Source organism: Corvus kubaryi, unplaced genomic scaffold, assembly GCF_017639235.1.
Source record: "Corvus kubaryi isolate FWS band 111438036 unplaced genomic scaffold, C.kubaryi_AGA036_p1.0 36254, whole genome shotgun sequence".
NCBI classification, from domain to species: domain Eukaryota; kingdom Metazoa; phylum Chordata; class Aves; order Passeriformes; family Corvidae; genus Corvus; species Corvus kubaryi.
In genome coordinates, this window is record NW_024580833.1 from 910 (window position 1) to 7,706 (window position 6,797).

At 49.7% G+C, this 6,797-nt stretch overlaps 1 pseudogene; it reads left to right on the forward strand.

Moving 5' to 3' along the window:
• The first annotated feature begins 2,907 nt into the window (after nucleotides 1-2,907).
• LOC121660481 lies at nucleotides 2,908-6,429 on the forward strand (annotated as a pseudogene).
• The last annotated feature ends 368 nt before the right edge of the window (nucleotides 6,430-6,797 follow it).

Here is a 6,797-nt window from a genome sequence, read left to right on the forward strand (position 1 = left end):
GACCCCTTCTGCTGAGCTAGTAGGGTCTGCTCTGACCCTTGGACCTGTTTGCAAGCAGAGGGTATTGTTTCATCAAGAGGGGATTACTTCAGTGGCCATACCATTGTTTTCTAGTTGTTCAGTAACTAAGACCTGGTATTTCAAAAGTGGCTTTCATTTCGATGTTGCCTGTAGTTTTCATATTCCCAAAATCTTTTGTCAGGCAATCATATTTCCAAGGTTTTCCTGTTTCATCTTTCCCAACAATGCTTAAAGCTGAAATTCTGTTGTGAAGCTATGATATATCAGAGTATCCCGTGGTAATTTCATGAAGATATGGGGGGTGGAGTGTTCAGCTCGCAAGCAAAAGCACCTGCGCTGAGATAGGCAGATGCTGACGCAGCTGTAATTTCATGAGAAGTTTGGACAGAGAGAGATGGACCAGATGAGGACTTTGGCTCCAAACGGGAAAGGAGAAAACCTCAGTTCCTAGAGATGCTCCCAGAGATAGTCCTAACGATGAAGATGAGGAAGACCCTTTGCTCCCAGGGAAGGAGAAGGGCCTCTGTTTTTGTTTCTGAACAGCTCAACCTTAAAATTGTACCCCAAAAAACTTCAAGAGTGGACCCTCGAAAGCAGTTGTGGGAAAAGCAGCAAGTCGGGGGAATGGACTCACATGCGAGCAGAGAGACTCCTGTTCCTAAATGGACTGAACAATATTTGGAAGTGGGCGGCTGTCTCGTTGTGATAATGTTTTCATAGCATGAGCAAGAAGAGACTTCTCTTTCTAAATGGACTGAACAAGGTTATTATGGAAGTGGTAAACAGACTGAACATCTTAAGGGTTGTCTTTTTATCTTGTCAGTGGGAGAAGGGAGGAAGGTGGGGGGAGGAGGAGAGTTCTGAAGGTGGTGTAATTTTTTTTCCTTCTTTTAGGTCTGTTAATAAACTTCTTTATATTCTTTCAAGTTTGGTGCCTGCTTTGCATTTCTCCTAATTCTTATCTCACAGAAGATAAACAGTAATGAGTATTTTGGACCAAACCACTACACTAAATTGGTGTTTCTGCCCAGTTACAAACCCAACCCACTACAGTCCCCGAGAAACCAGCTCTGTATTGGACTCAGGATAAAACAAAGGAAAATAATTGTAAGTACAGTAATAGGGTCAAACCCTTTCAATACAATGATACAAACAAAAATCCTTATTTTGGGATCCCATATATATCAAAATTTTGGGAAAATATAAATCAACAAAAATTTGATCACTGGAGGGCACCAGATGGCCTATTTTGGATATGTGGAAAAAGGGCATATGCAAAGCTCCCCTCTCGGTGGAAAGGGAGCTGTACCCTGGGAATCATACACCCAGGATTCTTTCTTTTACCCGAGCCAGACGGAGATCAACTAGGAATACCAGTGTATGAGGATCTGAAAAGGAATAAAAGAGAATTGATTGGAGGATCTCAAAAATGGGGAGATGAGGGATTGCCTGCTCAGCACATAATTGGAACGTATGGGCCAGCCACCTGGGCACAAGATGGGAGTTGGGGGTATCGAACCCCAATTTGCATGCTGAATCAGATTATAAGACTCCAAGCAGCTGTAGAAATAATAACGAACCCAACTGGTCAGGCATTGGAATTACTCGCTAGCCAACAAAGCCAAACAAGAGCTGCAGTGTATCAGAATAGTTGGCTTTAGACTATCCATTGGCTGAAGAAGGAGGTGTTTGTAGAAAATATAATACATCAGACTGTTTTTTGAAGATAGATGACCATGGGGATGCCATCCTAGATATATCCAAAAATATCAGAAAAATAGCCCATGTACCGGTCCAAAAGTGGGAATCCGCACTAAAACTTAGCTGGTGGGATAATGTATTGGGAATAGAATGGTGGAAGAAGTGAGGCTTCTTCCTTTTCTGTGTCACTGCAGGCTTGATATTTCTCCTGTGCCTGATCCCCTATTTTATTCGATTAATATCTACTGTGGTCCAAGGCATGCAAATAGTATCAATGCCTGGGGAAGCAAAACTGGCCACATCTGGAATGGCACAAAAGATCATGGTGTTAAAGAAACAAAATGATATCAAAGACCCCTTTGAAGAAGCAAGATTGATTTGTGAAAAAAAAGAGCAATTAAAGGCTAGAAAACAAGGGATACAGCTCAAGCCAAATGATCGGTAAAGAAAAGGGAGGTATTGTTATGAATGTATTGTGATGTTGGCTTTTCGCATGTTACATAATGTTAGAAAAACTTTACCTAGATTCTGTAATGTAATACATGATCTAGAATGTCTATTGTTTATGTAGTCAATTTAGAAAAGATAGGCAGAGAAAGCCTTCACATTCCTGGAGTATCTTACCAGAGAAGAAGAAAACCAGAAACCAGAGAGAGAAGAATTTATGGAGAGAACAGAGACATAGTGGAGCCAAGGAGGAAGATAAGGCTGATGGGATGATACACAGAAACTCCAAAGGATTTATGAATCATGCATGATTGTGATGAATATGCAATAAGAGATGTACTTTTAAAGACGATCTTTTGGATGTAAAGGTGTGCCTTTGGCTCTGCCAAAGCACCCAGCCGTAACACCCTTTTTGCTATTGTCTCCTAATGGTCCCTTTTATTAAACTTCTTTAAAATTTTTTCAAGAAGTGAACCTCATTTTTCACAACTCCTTGGAGGAGAGAATTGAAGGCCAGGATTGAACAAAAGCTCTCACAGACTCAGTGTGGAAAGGAAAATCCAAAGTACCTTAAAAACCTTGAGTATCTCAAAGCATTAATGAGCCCCACTGAGTGTTGTTACCGGCAAAGAATCTCCCGGGACTCATTAGAGCAGAGAATTGGGGGCCAGGATTGCACAAAGCTCTCAGAGACTCCCAGGCAAAAGCCAAAGCCAAAGTCCTTTGAAAAGCCTGCAGTCCCTGGGAGCATTCAGGAGCCCCCAGGGCCATTCCTGACCAAGGCTCCCCAGGGACTCCTTCCAGCAGATCCCTGAGGCCACTGGGATGTGGGGGGATGCTGAGGGCAGGACAAGGGGCTGACAGTGCCCAGCCTTGCTGGGGCTGTGCCAGGAGGTCCCAGGGCCTCAGGACAAGGTGTCTCCTCCCAGCCCTTGGTGGCACAGATGCTGCTGTGCCCCAGGGCACCAAGACTTGGCTTCTCTTTGTACCCCCCGTCATCCCTGCCTCCAGTTCTCTGCTCTGACTGGAGCCTGGGGACACTTTCTCAGTCGTGTCCCTCACTGGGACCCATGAAAACTTCCAGAAACTTTGAAGTTCGATTCTGACTGGAATCCTTGAGAGGTTTGTGCCAGTCCCTGTCAGGGACTGATGTTCAGGGCCTCAGCACCAAGGCCCGAGAGGGTCATTCCAGTCCTTGTGCTGTGTGTGTGCTGCTGAGCTGGGCCGGGCTCCTGGCACAGAGGCAGCTCCTGGCAAGCGGCAGCGCTGCAGAGAGACAGCTCCGGCCAGGAGCAGCTCCTGGGCACAGCCCAGCAGGGCTGGGGCACTGCCTGCAGCCAGCCCGGGCACAGCACAGAGGCACACAGGGCTTAAACTCAGCCGGGGCTGGGAAGGGGCTGGGAAGTGACTGTGGGACAATCACTCCCAGCCCCTGGCACAGGAAGCCTCTGGCTGCAGGACACGGCAGCTGCAGCTCCTGGAGGGATCTCCTAAAGCTGCAACATCCCCGTGCCTACGGATTCTGTGAGTACAACTCAGAGCATCTCGAGTGCAGGGGAGGTGAAATGCTCATGAGCCTCTGACAGGCTGAGGGTTTCTGATCACTCCCAGAATATTTCCAATACAAGGATTTTGATAGAAATGAGGACATTTCCTGAGACTTTGTTTTCAGTTTCCTACCACTGGAGAATGGTGGGGAGGGAGGATAAATATTAAAGGTATTACGAATTTTTTCAGGTTCCTGGGACATCTGAACTGTTACTTTTAGTGATCAGCAGGTGCACAGGGGATCCCTCCTGTGCTTTCAGCCACTCCTGTGCCCATGGACAACACCAGCATCACCTTGGCTGGACCCATCAGGCTCAGTCTGAGCTGTCCTTTCTCCAAGCTGCAAACAGAACCTGCCCCCAGCCAGTGCCCTGCACACAGGCAGGTTTCTGTAGGGCCAAGGAGAGTGCACAGAGATTTGGGGTCTGTGAGTGCTTGCGGGGACAGATCAGGCACAGGGAAATAGCTCCAGGAGGAAAATCCCCAGGAAGCAGAGATGAGATCAGGGAAGGAGAGAAAACAAACCCAGCAATGTGTCAGGGAGAGTTTAGAGATCCCCACAGGATCCCCTGCAGTGCAGCCCCTCCCTCTGAAGAAGCCCCCTCCCTCCTGTGCCCCCCAGCCAAGCCTCTGCCCTCAGGGCCGGGGGTCCAAGGCGTGAAGCCCCTCCTGGGCAGGCAGAGCTGCAGCAGAGCCGTGGGGCAGCTCTGCAGCCCCGGGCCCAGTTCCCTCTGCAGAGCACAGGGCTGGGAGCAGCTGCCCGGCCCTGGGGGCTCTGGGAGGGGGCACAGCTGGCTCAGGGTGACGCTGGCCCCAGTGCCCGGCTGTGGGCAGGGCTGTCAGTGCAGCCAGGGCAGCAGCTCAATCTCCCTTCATCCAGTGCCAGCTCTGGGACTCTTGGCTCTCTCCCCGAGGCTTCCTTCCAAGCTGGGAGTTTCCTCCAGGATGCAAACGTGTCCTGTAGCATCTTTGTGTTATCTGAAAGGCCCAGAGAGAGGAGAAAAGCAGAGATGCTACAAGTGTGCAAATGCTGTCGGGTTGGTGAAATGAGCCAGGGGTGCCCTCGGCTACGAATGTGGTGCTGGGACCTTGAGAGAGGGACGGACATTTGGGGGTCTGTGGTGGATCCATCTGCTCCCAGCAGCACCTGGTGATCTTTAAGGGAAACATGGGAGGGTGAACATTCTGCATTTGAGAAAAGTGAAACAGAGAAACTCTGAGCAGGTCAGAATGACAGAGCACCTCCTCTGAGTGTCCACTCATCATCTTGCCTTGCAAAAGTTGCTTTGTTCTCCCTGAGAGCAGCAGAAATGCTGAGGGCTTCTGATATCCAAAAATACCAGGAGACATATGGGGGGAGATTAAAAACAAAAACCTCAGAACTCTTAAACACAAAAGGGTGTCTGTGTGTGTTCCAGGGGAGGGTGTACAGGAAATGGCTTTGATTGTGGTTACAGATCTCCTCTAACTCCTCACTGTCTTTTTCTCTGTGGCAGAACCCAATGCCCGGACACAGCCAATGTCCAACAGCAGCTCCATCAGCCCCTTCCTCCTGCTGGCATTGGCAGACACGCGGCAGCTGCAGCTCCTGCACTTCTGCCTCTTCCTGGGCATCTCCCTGGCTGCCCTCCTGGGCAACGGCCTCATCATCAGCGCCGGAGCCTGCGGCCAGCACCTGCACAGCCCCATGTTCTTCTTCCTGCTCAGCCTGGCCCTCACCGACCTGGGCTCCATCTGCACCACTGTCCCCAAGGCCATGCACAATTCCCTCTGGGGCACCAGGCACATCTCCTACTCAGCATGTGCTGCTCAGGTGTTTTTCTTTCTGTTCTTCCTCTCACCATCATGTGCTACGAGCGCTACGTGTCCATCTGCAAAGCCCTGCACTACGGGACCCTCCTGGGCAGCAGAGCTTGTGCCCACATGGCAGCAGCTGCCTGGGCCAGTGCCTTTCTCTACGCTCTCATGCACACGGCCAATACATTTTCCCTGCCCCTGTGCCAGGGCAATGCCCTGGGCCAGTTCTTCTGTGAAATCCCACACATCCTCAAGCTCTCCTGCTCCAAATCCTACCTCAGGGAACTTGGGCTCATCGCTGTCAGTGTCTGTTTGCTCTTTGGCTGTTTTGTGTTCATTGTTTTCTCCTATGTGCAGATCTTCAGGGCTGTGCTGAGGATCCCCTCTGAGCAGGGCTGGCACAAAGCCTTTTCCACGTGCCTCCCTTACCTGGCCGTGCTCTCTCTGTTCCTCAGCACTGGCATTTTTTCCAACCTGAAGCCCCCTCCATCTCCTCGCCATCCCTGGACCTGGCACTGCCAGTTCTGTACTCGGTGGCGCCTCCAGCCCTGAAGCCCCTCATCTACAGCCTGAGGAACCAGGAGCTCAGGGATACCCTGAGGAAAATGATGACTGGATTTTTTCAGCAGCAATAAAGTGCCGGTTTTGTTCTCCACAGCTGCAGTGTAACTCAGTGCAGGCCCAGCCTGTCTGCTCAAGTTTTTCATAGTGGCTGTGTGTCTGCAGGGTTTCCTTTTTCATTTTGTGATAATGTTGTGCACAATGAAACTTTATTTATCCCATCATCATCCCATTACTGGGATCATTCATCCTATTTATAATTCACTGCTTACACCTCGAATTTTACCCAGAGACAATGGAAATGAGGAATCACCTCCTCTGTGCACTTTAGCAAAATAAAGGATCCTGCAGCAACTTGTTGGTCAAAAATGCTTCCTTTGAAACCTCATCTGAATCTGGCAGGGCAGTGCCTGTGTGCAGAGGGGGAGAGAAGCTGAGTCCCAGCACAGCAGCAGGGCCAGGGAGCAGCAGCACTCGGTGCTTTCAGAGCTGCTCTGTTTATCCTTCCACGCTGTCCTTCTGTCCTTGTGGGAGTCCTCAGCTCTGGCTGCTGCACTGCTGTCCTGCTCTGTGGCTGTCTTGTGAGCACAGGAGGGGTTGACAGATTTGTGTTATTTAAAAGTAGACAGCAGTGGCTGGAATTGCTGGGCTGATCAGTGAAGTTTTTCAGAATTTTATGGCCCTGGCATGTGAGTCACAGGTGGATCACAGCGAGTCCTGGA